Here is a 13,443-nt window from a genome sequence, read left to right as displayed (position 1 = left end):
TCAGGGGTGGTATCTTGATCTTGACAGATAGCTAAAAATAGGCATCATCATTCTAAGTAGGCTTCTGTGGTTAATCTTAATACCTAACAGTGACCATTTTCTTCTACTCTTGAATATAGTTGTCTAATCATTTGGTCATATAAATTGCTTGTGAATTGTTCATAACCAGTTTGGGAGAAATTCCAGTGAAAGATGAGTGATGTGTTTTTACTTTGGAAGTACTCTTAATATGCTGGACTTTTTATTTTTAACAAGTTTCTTGGAACAAGTTTGGTGTGTTAGAAGAAAAAAACTTTCCCTTAATGTTTTGAACTCTGGTGGTTTTAACTAGGAATTAACTCCTACAGCCAGAACTTTTACTTCATTTGTGTTTTTTTGTTGTTCGATTGCTGTTTTGGTGCAAAGGAAAATACCTTGAGAGAGTAACTGCAGTAATTTCCTTGAATACCCTTGAGTTGATGACTTAATTTGTCCAGTAACTGTTACTGTGTGAATTTGTGCTTTTTCATAAAAATTTGGTGGGAATCTGAGGAGATAGATTGCAGTTGGACTTGTGTTATGGAATTTTCTGGACTGGTTTAATCATCAAGTGATTAAAGCAATTACCAGGTGTGAAGTTGAGCTTTATGACTGTTTTAGTTTTCAGTTGATTCATTCTTCTTGGGCTAATTTATGACACATTCTTGATGTGTGTAAATATATAATATTTTGAGAGAAAGCATTTGAAAGCAATACCAAATAATAAATAAAAAACGTGGGATTTTGGTACCTATATTTTTTTCTAATACTTCGTAATGATGTACTCCAGTGGTTTCCTACTCGCCTTCGTAATATACAGTTCAGTGTGGCCTGTGCGTATTTTTGTGTTTCCTGCATTGATTTTTGCCTCCATTTATTCTCTATTGCAGTCTAAAAGTTGGTTTTAATTGGTTGCCCACAGGATTGACTTGACCTCTACTTCTTGTTAAGAAAATACATCTCTTATTTTATCAGGTAAGAGAATTTGAATAGAGGGTTTGTTTTTATACAAAATAAAATAAGATAGCTTATTAAATAACATGGAAATACGTATAATAACTGTGTTTTTTGTTTGTTTGTTTGTTTTTAACAAGCTTATTTGAGGGATGGGATTGGGGTGGATGGGTGTCTTGAAGTTGTTGATTCCTTTGGGAGTCAGTTTCCTATGGATGCATTTCTCCTGCTGAATTCCTCATTATTAGGCAATAAGTAGCTGTTTTCTTTCCTCGGTATCATTTTAGACCACCTACAAATAGAGGTGCTTGTTGTTGGTATTTTTTTTAATATTCCTTTGTGGAATAGGTAGAGAAAATGGCAGAAGTATATATGTTATATGTTTTCGAGTACAAATTGACTTTAGATGGAACCTTATTGATTGGAATCTGACCCTCTTGTTAAATAACTAGGATACGCTCAAGCAAGATAGATTGAAATGACTCATCTGTCAGACAGGTACTTTGTAGCAGAATAGCAGATTTTATTTCATGTTTTTTCAGAACCTAAAACCTTCTCCCCTTTGGATGGCTGTATGAATAAATCTTGTGCACGACTTTCGTTTACTCAGCCCTTTTCTAGATGGTAATCTGGGCAGACCTTCAATATCATGTTTTCATGTGTACCTTGTACAGACTTTGACTAAATCCCATCTCTCAGCAGCAGATGGTTTGAAGACTTAACTGTGTATGTCACTTAAGCCCTGTGTTTAATTCTTGGGACATATTAAAATTCTCATCTTATTGTCCTAATGCAAACTAACATTATCTTTGTCTCTCTCTCAAGTTTTGGGGATCTAGATTACCCAAGATGTTTCCCCCAATTAGTGATTAAGTGATTTTTGAAGTTGAATGGATTATTGTCTTAGCTTGCTGTATAGCCAATCTTTTAGAATTAGTAAGGAATGAGAATTTGATTTAATGAACCAGAACCTTCTTGATGAACTTCTTAAGAGACTGCTAAATAGTAAATAAGGGCAAAGGAGTCTTATCAGTGTGATGTGTTTAGTATTAATTTTTCTTACTGATCCTTTCGACCCAAAATGAAAAGCTTCCCCCTGCCTCTTTTCAGATTTCTAGTGTTTTACGTGGTCTTATTTTGTGTTTGCCAGTCCATCTTTCTGGGTTAAATTTGAAGGTGGCTTTTATTTTTGTGTAGGTGTGTGTGGGAAAAGTGTCTGAAAGCCAAACAATGTATTTCTCTTGTGTACAGCAGTCATAATATTGAGATATAATTGCAGATTTTGTTGCCTGAAATTAGTGTTCATGTAATATTTGACATTGGAAAGCTGCTTTCATGGAGTTAGTATCCTTAGAGCTTGCAGCAAGAAACTTTGCTCTTCTTTGTTCTTACTTGAGAAGTGATGAAGCCAAAGCTCACATAATGTATAATTTTCCTAAGATCACAGAGCCAGTTTCATAGATTTATGTTTCAAAGTCGATTTTTAAAATGGGTTGGAAAACATCCTATGTTGTTGACCACATAAATTTCAAATTAATAAATTTTTTCAGCCTCAAGAATTTGTTTTGGATCACTTTACAAATGGCTGCTTTTGCATTTATTCTTAGAAACTATATGAACTGAAATACTGAAATTCTATTTACTGAAATTCTATTTAAGTCTGGGAGGAACTTTTCTTTTTGATTATATCAAAATGGACATTATCTACGGAGATTAGTGAGCACCCAGAAATACCTTAGGAGTTATGTTGGGTCACAATAACTGAATAAAGTTCATTCACTAGTTCAGAAACAAAAAATGGCTCTTTTTTATTATCAGCCCTCCCTGTGGGATAAACAAGACCTTATTAAATGAGGGTTTGAGAATGAGTCCTTGGACCTGAGTTTTAATTGGAACAGCCATGTTGAATGGCGCTGTAACCAGGTTCTACTTTTTGGAGTGGTGACTTCAAATATCTTAACATTTTGGCTATTTTATTCAGTATTTCGTTGGGATACTTAGTATGTGTTAACCTTGTATGTAATGCATAATTCCTTGTATCTTTTTTTTTATAAAAATATTTATTTAGTAAATTGTTTCATTCTAGGGTGAAATATGGAATCACTTATTTGAGACTTGAATCTGCTTTAGTGTTATTATTTGAAATTCATTGTTATGAGATCAAGCCATATAGAATAATTTTACAATAGTTCTACAAAGTTATTAAGTTTATAAGGAAGATTCTGAGCCAGTTTTAACTATTACCTTTGATACATTCTTTGTATCTTTTCCCCTGTAGATAAACTTTGTTTCCTGATTTGATATACACATTTCTTTTAAATCTTCCTAAATAATTAGTGGCCAGAATGATGATATAATTGGTAATTTTATTGTCCTATGGTGGTTTTTTCCCCTGTAACTTTTGAGTCTTGAACTTCTAATTGTTTCCCTGAAACTTTTGAGTCCTGAACTTTTAATTGTTTTCAGAATTAATGTCTTTTGGATGTTGAAATTGGGTTTTACATTGTAAATGGCATATAGTACCCAGTTTTTAGAATATCCACATTTTAAAAAATGACATTGCTTGTGATAGTTTGAGGGACTACTTGAGGGCCTATTACGGTAGATGGTCATTCTTATAGCTGAAAACTTGGTGTGATAAACAGGAGTCTGACCTGGCCGTTGCCTTTTCTCATCTGCAGGTGTGTGTGGTTTCAGCGCAGCATGGCTGTGGTCATCCGTTTGCAAGGTCTCCCAATTGTGGCGGGGACCATGGACATTCGCCACTTCTTCTCTGGATTGACCATTCCTGATGGGGGCGTGCATATTGTAGGGGGTGAACTGGGTGAGGCTTTCATCGTTTTTGCCACTGATGAAGATGCAAGGCTTGGTATGATGCGCACAGGTGGTACAATTAAAGGGTCAAAAGTAACACTGTTGTTGAGTAGTAAAACGGAAATGCAGAATATGATTGAACTGAGTCGTAGGCGTTTTGAAACCGCCAACCTAGATATACCACCGGCAAATGCTAGTAGATCAGGACCGCCACCTAGCTCAGGAATGAGTGGCAGGGTGAACTTGCCTACAACAGTACCCAACTTTAATAATCCTTCACCCAGTGTAGTTACTGCCACCACTTCTGTTCATGAAAGCAGCAAAAACATACAGACATTCTCCACAGCCAGCATAGGAACGGCTCCTCCAAATATGGGGGCTTCCTTTGGGAGCCCAACGTTTAGCTCAACTGTTCCGAGCACAGCCTCTCCGATGAACACAGTCCCCCCTCCACCAATTCCTCCAATCCCAGCGATGCCATCTTTGCCACCAATGCCGTCTATTCCCCCAATACCAGTTCCTCCTCCGGTACCTACAATGCCTCCTGTGCCTCCTGTGCCCCCAATTCCCCCAGTCCCTTCTGTGCCACCCATGACCCCACTGCCACCCATGTCAGGCATGCCACCTTTGAACCCGCCACCTGTGGCACCTCTGCCTGCTGGAATGAATGGCTCTGGAGCACCTGTGAATCTGAACAATAACCTGAACCCTGTGTTTCTGGGTCCATTGAATCCTGTTAACCCTGTCCAGATGAACTCGCAAAGCAGTGTGAAACCACTTCCCATCAACCCTGATGATCTGTATGTCAGTGTGCATGGAATGCCCTTTTCTGCAATGGAAAATGATGTCCGAGATTTTTTCCATGGGCTCCGTGTTGATGCGGTGCATTTGTTGAAAGATCATGTAGGTCGAAATAATGGGAATGGATTGGTTAAGTTTCTCTCCCCTCAAGATACATTTGAAGCTTTGAAAAGAAACAGAATGCTGATGATTCAACGCTATGTGGAAGTTAGTCCTGCCACAGAGAGACAGTGGGTAGCTGCTGGAGGCCATATCACTTTTAAGCAAAGTATAGGACCTTCTGGACAAACCCATCCCCCTCCTCAGCCACTTCCCAGGTCAAAATCGCCCAGTGGGCAGAAAAGGTCAAGGTCAAGATCACCGCATGAGGCTGGTTTTTGTGTTTACTTGAAAGGGCTGCCATTTGAAGCAGAAAACAAACATGTCATTGATTTTTTTAAAAAGTTGGATATTGTGGAAGATAGTATTTACATTGCTTATGGACCCAATGGGAAAGCAACGGGTGAAGGCTTCGTAGAGTTCAGGAATGAGGCTGACTATAAGGCTGCTCTGTGTCGTCATAAACAATACATGGGTAATCGCTTTATTCAAGTTCATCCAATTACCAAGAAAGGTATGCTAGAAAAGATAGATATGATTCGAAAAAGACTGCAGAACTTCAGCTATGACCAGAGGGAAATGATCTTAAATCCGGAGGGGGATGTCACCTCTGCCAAAGTCTGTGCCCATATAACAAATATTCCCTTCAGCATTACCAAGATGGATGTTCTTCAGTTCCTAGAAGGAATTCCAGTGGATGAAAATGCTGTACATGTTCTTGTTGATAACAATGGGCAAGGTCTAGGACAGGCATTGGTTCAGTTTAAAAATGAAGATGATGCACGTAAGTCTGAACGCTTACACCGTAAAAAACTTAATGGGAGAGAAGCTTTTGTTCATGTAGTTACTTTAGAAGATATGAGAGAGATTGAGAAAAATCCTCCTGCCCAAGGAAAAAAGGGGTTAAAGATGTCTGCGCCAGGTAATCCTGCAGTTCCAGGAATTCCCAATGTGGGAATGCCCAATGCAGGATTGCCCAGTTCAGGAATGCCCAGTGCGGGACTGCCTAATGCGGGAATGCCCAATGCAGGAATGCCTGCTGCGGGAATGCCCAATGCGGGAATGCCTGCTGCAGGAATGCCCAATGCAGGAATTCCCAGTGCAGGAATGCCTGCTGCAGGAATGCCTGGTGTGGGAATGCCCGGTGCAGGAATGCCTAGTGCAGGAGGTGAAGAGCATGCCTTCTTGGCTGTAGGATCTAAGGAGGCCAACAGTGGGCCTCCATTTAACTTTCCTGGTAATTTTGGTGGGTCAAATGCCTTTGGACCACCACTCCCTCCTCCAGGATTAGGAGGGGCCTTTGGTGATGCTAGGCCTGGAATGCCTTCAGTTGGAAATAGTGGTTTGCCTGGTCTAGGACTGGATGTTCCAGGTTTTGGAGGTGGACCAAATAATTTAAGTGGACCAGGATTTGGAGGGGGCCCTCAAAATTTTGGAAATGGCCCTGGTAGCTTAGGTGGCCCCCCTGGCTTTGGAAGTGGGCCCCCTGGCCTTGGAAATGCCCCTGGGCATTTGAGTGGGCCTCCAGCCTTTGGTCCTGGCCCTGGCCCTGGCCCTGGCCCAATCCACATTGGTGGTCCTCCTGGCTTTGGATCTAGTTCTGGAAAACCAGGACCAACAATAATTAAAGTACAGAACATGCCCTTCACTGTGTCTATTGATGAGATTTTAGATTTCTTTTACGGTTATCAAGTGATCCCAGGCTCAGTGTGTTTAAAGTACAATGAAAAAGGTATGCCCACCGGTGAAGCTATGGTGGCTTTTGAATCTCGGGATGAAGCCACAGCTGCTGTCATTGACTTAAATGACAGACCTATTGGCTCTAGGAAAGTAAAACTTGTATTAGGGTAGCTGTTCACATCATTCTTCCTAGGGTAGATATAGTCTTCATAGTGCTGTGATTAATGCATTCAGATTGTTTTCCTAGTGTTTCCAGGTTAGAACCTGTGGATTGTTTCAATTGCATATAGATTGGTTTCCATAACATAGAGTGTTGGTTGACTGTTTGCAGAAGACTCACTACCGAGATAAACATTGCTGTATGTTATAGTAAAGCTGTCTTGAGAGAACACAAAAATGATTTTGGCATACCATTAGACAAACCATTTGTAAAACTCAAATGACCACATAAAGCTTATCAAGGAGTCTAGATTGGTTTTTGTTTTATACCATATGGATGAAGAAGATAGAAATGTCAATAGAGCTCATTAAGGGTGCTCTTGCCAGCTGCTGAAAAATAGAAGCTGGCTACTCTTGGAATTTGGTTCAAAGCTGGACAGATTTGCTTTGTTATAGGGTCAAAGCATTGTCTAAAGTTCTCGTTTTCTTTTAAAATTGAATAAAATCTCTGTATACAGATTCACTGTATGTACCTTTATTGCTTCTTGAGGGTTCTTGCTGTATAGACAGTCCTGCTTCTGAAGTTGCTGCTTTGTTTGCCTAATTGACTCATTTGTAAATGAGCAGAATTGCTTTGTTGTTGTTTTTCTATTATGAAACTCCACACTTGGTTTCTGCTATAACGTTGAACTTTTAATTTCTATTGTCACACTTAAAACTGTGTGGAATAAGACATTTGCCACAAAAGTAAAACACAGAGTCCTCTACCTACCAGAGCCTTTTTGGTTTGACCGCCAAGTAGTAGTTTAGTCGGTTTAAAAATCGTGCCTGTTGTTTGGACGGCATAAAAAACCAGAAACCACTTTCAATAATCATTGTTTAAGATGCCTAAGTTGAAATCCTGCCCAAGATGGACTCTAATGTTCCGGCAATTTCCTTTTGTTCCAAATTGATGTGAAATGACTTGTAAAAGTAAATTAAAAAGGGTCCATTTATAAGAAAGCATCGTTATATATAGGTTTTTAAAGTTGAAATTGAAATTGTTAGTTTTGTTAACGATTAATAGTGTGATAGGAAAAGATCCATAAACTAGCCCATAGATTGATACGTACTTAATCCTGTTACTTGGAGGCTTTTTGGTCTAGTTGTTTGATCAGGAGCCTGTTTACAAAAATTCTAAAGAGTACAAGTGCCGCTGCTAGAGGGGAGAGAATTGAGACTCCTTGCCCTTTCATACTTTGGCATTCAGGACGCTAAGGCAGGAGGACCACATGGGTTCTGGTTGGTGAGTGTCCTTGTCATGAAAACATTTGCCTTACAACGTCCTACTCACTGCCGCAAAAGGCTCTACTTATGGTTACTTTTCTTAAAATGCTCTAAAGACGTATCACATATTATAAACGGAATGGGAGATTGGTGAGATATCATGAAAAACAATTTTGTCTTTTACATGGGCCTCTGTCTTGGTTTGAAACATCCCCAACATTTCCTACAAATCAATGTACTTATAAAGGGGTCAGCCTTTTAAAAGAAGTATTTTCTATTTAAGAAAAATAGTGCCTTTTTGGTGTTGCAATTCAGCAGAACGCTTAAATACAGCGTCTCTTGTAATTTAGAGTTAAGAGTGGCAACAGTTTCATTTGTGTGATAAGATTTGGAAAGCCTTTTCATCACTACAATCTTAGAGGATTGACAGTACAGGATTTTTTGTTTAGGGAAAGGATTATTTAGACTTTCAAAGACGAAATGGCTGTGTTGTGGGTCTTTTGGTAATTCACGAATACAAATTTGCTTTGACAGATCACTAGATAATTGCCTCCTCAACTAAAAAAGCAATATGTTTGTATATGCTGTTCAATTTTTCTGTTAAGTAATCATTCTCATTCCAAAGACAGAGTGCAAAAAACTTCAGCACTGCTTGGGAATCTTATTTCAACTGCAGATTATTTTCCCAATTGGAAAGCTATTTTCATTTTAGAAAAATGGGTTGTTTTGAAGATGAAAGTCTTTTTATTTTTCACAATTTATTTTGGTTATGTGTTCATAAATTCTTATTAAATATTTCATATACTTTATTGCAACTACTTTGTTATTCCTACATTTTAGATAAATGCTAAAAAAAAAGGAAAACTTGATTTCATTGTTCACCAAATTAAATAAATTTAAAAAATAGTGGTTTGTGTAGAAATTGGAGAGAATTGTGTTTCATATTTGGTCGATCACAACAGTGCTTCTCTTGTTGTGAAATGTAATTAAATACTTTGCCCTCTGGAACTTGATTTTTGTGTATCTGAGACTTATTAACATAGTGCTAACTGCTAAGCATACTGTTCATCTAGTTCTGATTGGAGTTTGAGTTTTTAAAAAATTCTTGAAAATATGTTCTGTGAAACTATTCATACCTCTCTTCCTGCAAATTTTCTCCTAAGAATAAGGTTTGGGATGAAAATTTACATTATTTTCTCATTTGCTTGTATGGTACGAAGGATTTGTAAAGCTTTGCTCAAAAGTTTTGTGCATTTGTTAACACTATCATGATATTTTCAATCTTCTGTGTAAATTTTATTGCCTGTTTTTGGTGACTCTGACATTAATAGAAGAGAAACTTTTAGGTTTAGTGGGTCCCCCCTCCATTTTTTTGTTCTGTTTTTTGTTTTTTTTTAGTTTAAAGGGTTAGTGAAATCTATAAAATGTATTTTATAAATAAGCAAACTTGTAAACTTTTCTTGAACTTCAGTGAAACATTTAGTTCATAAGCAACATTTGGAGGTGTGTTCTGTGTTTGCACTGTAGTTTGGATGTAGAATTATTAGTGGCTTTTTTTTTTTTTTAACACAACACTATTAAGTGATAAGTTTCTAGTTTGGTGCTTCAAGTTGTCAAAGCATTGATAGTGGAAATTCCATTAGGAAACTTTATTCGGAATTTCAGAGAGTAATAGTGTAATTAAGTCAGTCTTAACCCACGGGATGAAAATATAGGGCTGTGTAGGGAAGTAAACAGACATACATTTTGGATGGAAATACCTTGGATGAAAATAAGGATGCACGAAAGCCTTAATCAAGCTGAGTCCCTTTTATTGGGTTCTGTCATTGTGTACAGGTGTGGGTCAAGTGTTTAAAAATGAATCCACTAATCAGTTGAAGAACACTTTAAAAATGAGTAAAGAAAATGTAAAATTGCTGCTAGTTAAATTTTCTGGAAGAAATTCTGGCAGTGATTACTTGAAAAAATTATTTCCTACTCTGGCAAACATTTAAATTGTTCTACTGGCAGTTCTATAGTAGTCCAAACTTTAGAAAGCAGACACAATAAAATGACTTATTGCCAATGTGGCCACAACATTGCCAGCAAAATACTGCCTGGGCTTCATTCAGCAGAGATTTTTGTTTTTATAGATGAAGTCTTGAATATTGTTCAATAAACTTGTCACGAAATAAAACAGGCTGATGCTTTTAATGCTTTAACTGCACAGATGTACTCTATTGAGCTATACCATTAGATATTTTTGGGTCTTTTAAAAACTCGAAAATATTTTGTGCCTTTGGAAACATGGCTTTGGTGATCTTGGAGGTAACGATTGTTGCTTATCCTTGTCTGCTAATGCTGAAGTATGGAAAGAAGAGGATACCTGGAACTGCAGGGAGGAATCTTGATTCTAGGTCAAATCTGTGGTATCCACTTTTAAAGACTATGTTTGTTTTGCTAGCAAGCCACTTTGTTAATGTGGACTGAGAAAGAACTGGAAACCAGGTGCTCCTTTTCATGAAAGGAGTCTTAAAGGGGGCTGTGAATTTTTTTTTTTTAATGGTTAGGAAATGGGAAAAGAAATATTCAGACTATATTGTCACTTGCACATATCTTTAAAAGTTTGTTTTCCTTCTTTGTTTTTGCATGAGTATGTTAGGTATTTGAAGTGGGGAAGTGGGGCTAGAAATCAAAAGTATTGCTGGTTTCTGACAATGATGCTCTGATTTTGTCCTTTCCACGTTTGTTCAACTTCTACTGGAAAAAAAATAGCAAATAAAAAGTTTCCATAAACTCCATAGAGTCTCTTTAAAAAAACAAAAAACTGAGTTGGAGTTGCAGAGAAATTAGCGGGCTGTTCCTTTTAACCAAAACTCTTGAAAAATGTTTATAGCTTTTTTCTTGATCTTGAAAGTTTTAGCCTGAATTTGAGTTTGAATCCCCAGCTTGTTTGGGAAAGTTTTAGACTAGATGTAATAAATTCCAGATAGTTGCTGAGCTGTTCTAAAAATTGTGACAGTTTGACTAAGCATTTGAAAAATTACAGAATGAAATCAGCTGTCTGGAATATCCAGAAATATCCAGAATGGCCTTTACCATCTTAAAGGGTAGACTGTGTGCTAATATGTCTCTTTTTCTTGTTCAGGAGAGAGCACTCAATTTCTATAACTCATGGTTGTCTGCCTTCCATTGTTTTACAGCAAGTAACTGTCAATTATATGCATTTCCACCATTCTCCTTACCCCCAGAAGTGGAGTTTTTATGGGATATGGTAGATTCCAAACTTAATGGCTATTCTTTTTAATTAAAAAAATTGCTTGATATTCCACTTCTTTTTAGCATGGAATCTGGTAGATAACATTAACTTATTTTAAAATGTTCTTGGAAGACTGTACTCTGGTGGTGGCACAATCCTCTGATGCTGTGGTGACTTTGGGGAAACTCTTCTGTTCAGCCAATAAGTGGGCTCATCTCTTGTTGGTGCCTGCTTGTGTAAATCTTAATTCTTCACTGTGCTGTTCTTGGATTTGTTCTCGGTGCCTTAGCTATTTTGTGCCAGGGAATCTGACAAGCATGTGGCTCCTTTTCTGCATCACCATAACTAGCAACTAGCAACCAAGGCACTGCTTTTCTACATACTGTTCTCCTACTGAAGGGGCAAAAAGCCTCCTGGGGCAAACATTCCAGCCCCAGCGACCGAAGGGCAGCACTCTTAAAACCTAGAGAAAGGAAAGTAGTGCTCATTAACCATATTCCATGAATTCTGTTGAAAGCCCCAGAAACCTCTCCCTAGCAAAAATATTGACCATTAGGTCATAGAGACGAAGCAAACACCAGCTGTAGAGAAGTGGGTAAATAGCACATCAGAACATTGGAGTTGGCCCTCTAGCTGCTCCAGACATCTGGACTCTGATTTTAGTGACTTAATAGTTTATTATCAGTTTTCCTAGTCAACCGATGGCTTGCCATTTCACGTCATGTGAAGGAGGTGGTGCCTGTTTGGGGAAAATAGAGCCATGACCAGGCAGAGAACATAATTCAATATGGACAATCAAAGATGTTAAATAATCATAACACATCCCAGTATTCCAGTATCAGACTGGTCCTTGGTGTTGATTCCCTATTTTGATGCTGTCAGATTTCCCCTTTTACATGCTTATACAGTAAGCTTGCCTAGTAACCAGCACTGTTAAATTTTACTTTGACTGAAGCCCCTCACCACTCTCTCTGTAACCCTAACTTAATTGAGATGGAGTGAGTGTGAGTTCACCAACAGCTCTTGTTTAGTGAGATAAGATTTGTCATTTATGCATTTGTGCTACACATCAAATGTAACCACTACATTGTACAAGAAGTCACTTGTTAGCCCTTGCAGAGTGGGAAAGTCTTAAGGGTAAGGAAATTCAGCTGCTTAGGGGGGTCTTAAACCATACTAACAGGTGGTATTGCTAATTTCCTCTTTTGTCTTTTGTTCCGCACTTCCCTATGTGTTGGGTTGCAATACAAAAAAATGTCACATCCTTTATATATAACTCCTTTCTGTGGTGTGGGCCCAGGAGGATCCCTCTGCTATAAATCTGGCTTAGGTGGTAGAAGGAGTTGCATTAGTTGCATTACTCTTACTGAAGTAAATAATCCTAATCACCTTTGCTTCTGTGACCACTGAATTGGCAAGTTGGAACTGGAAACGTCTGTTACCGACAATTTCACATGGATATACAGCCTAGCCATATAACTCATGCTAAGTAAGTGTTTTGAGCAGTGCATCTAGTACGTACACATTGTGTTGGTTGGAGAAGGGAGTATAAAAGATAACCTGTTCTTCAGTGCCTTAAAAAAAGACTTAAATGACTTAAAAAAAAAAAAGTCTTAAGACTTAAAGTTTTAAATGATACAAGTGCTCAGTTGTGTATATGCAAGGTATATACTCATGACCCACTGGAACTTTGAGTAGATAAAGGGATTCCTAACCGGTTGGGATTCCTGACCGGTTGCTAAATGGTGGGTCAGAAACAAGTGTAACGGAAGCCTTACGTGTGATCTCTTAACTAGGGTTCTTGGGGACACAATATTTGTTAGTTTAGTAGATTGAAATGATTGTGTGAGGCCAACACAGTGGCAGTATCTAAAATTTTGCCTGTCTTGAGAGCTTTTAAGTTGTCCCGTAACAGCATAGCTTGAGGTTCCAGCAGCCTAAGTGGTATGACTGAGCTGAGTGGTCTGCAGGGCAGGCAAACAAGGCAAGGGTTGGTTCTAGGGATGTATTGACCTAGCAGAGGGCCAGAACCTTTTCCCTTTTTAACAGTCTGTTGAGTAGCTGCCAGATTACACTTTTTATAAACAACCGGTCTAAGAAGATATTCATAAACACTTCAGAATTGTGAATTTCTCCATCAGCTTAACCACTTACATGCATAAGTGATTATGCATTCCTTTCTGGGCTTAGATACATTTTGAAACAGTCTTAGCTTTTCTGTGTAAAATGTCTACCTTTTAGTTCTTGTTCTTAACCAGCACTGTCCAATAGAATTTTCTGCAGTGGAAGTGTTCTCATCTGCACTAACGCAGTAATTGAATTATATGTGACTAGTGGCTACTGTACTGAGCAGCACAAGTGTAGAGATCTTGGGCAGCACTGTCCAATAGAAAAAAGAATCTGTCATTTAAAAT

This window comes from Ovis aries, chromosome 13 (assembly GCF_016772045.2).
Source record: "Ovis aries strain OAR_USU_Benz2616 breed Rambouillet chromosome 13, ARS-UI_Ramb_v3.0, whole genome shotgun sequence".
Lineage (NCBI taxonomy): Eukaryota > Metazoa > Chordata > Mammalia > Artiodactyla > Bovidae > Ovis > Ovis aries.
Note: the sequence above shows the minus strand (reverse complement) of the source record.